This window comes from Verticillium alfalfae, genomic scaffold (assembly GCF_000150825.1).
Source record: "Verticillium alfalfae VaMs.102 supercont1.4 genomic scaffold, whole genome shotgun sequence".
Taxonomy (NCBI): Eukaryota; Fungi; Ascomycota; class Sordariomycetes; order Glomerellales; family Plectosphaerellaceae; genus Verticillium; species Verticillium alfalfae.
This window is the reverse complement of record NW_003315035.1, coordinates 2,587,603-2,588,180: the sequence shown is the minus strand read 5'-3', so window position 1 is coordinate 2,588,180 and position 578 is coordinate 2,587,603.

The following is a 578-nucleotide window of genomic DNA, read 5'->3' as shown; positions in this document are numbered from 1 at the left end:
GCTCCCAAGGAAACCAGTTCGGTGGAAAAAATAATGGGGGGGGAAAATGTAAGATTTCGGGGCGGGGGAAAAAACGGGGGAAAAGGAGATTTTCAAAACTGGGGTGAAATTAAAGAAAAAAAGAATAAGCCATTTTGTACCCCTCGCCAGCACCCAGAAAAACCCCCCATGCGCCCCAAGCCAACAGCGGGCCACGGCTCGCCCACGGTTGTTATCAACCTTTTATTTTAGCGCCCACAACCCAGTCCCTTTTTGCTGCCACATTTTTCATTTTTGAAGGACCTCCCGCCTTGTCGCGAGCGGAACGACGGAGACGATTACATCACCCCCCCCCCTCTCAGACGCTACCTCCCCCCCCCCGTTCCCTCTCATTCTAGCCATCATCCCTGGCATCTGCCCAGCATGGCTGTAGAATCCGAGAAGTTCCTTCACCTTTCGAGGCCTATCGTGCCTGCGACGGCGAGCCTCCAGGGCAACATTGCCCCGCTCAACGTCAATATCCAGCCTCAGGTACGTGCGACCCCTCTTTGACATGAGGCGACATTTGCGACTCCAAAGGCCCATCATGCCGTCGGTGG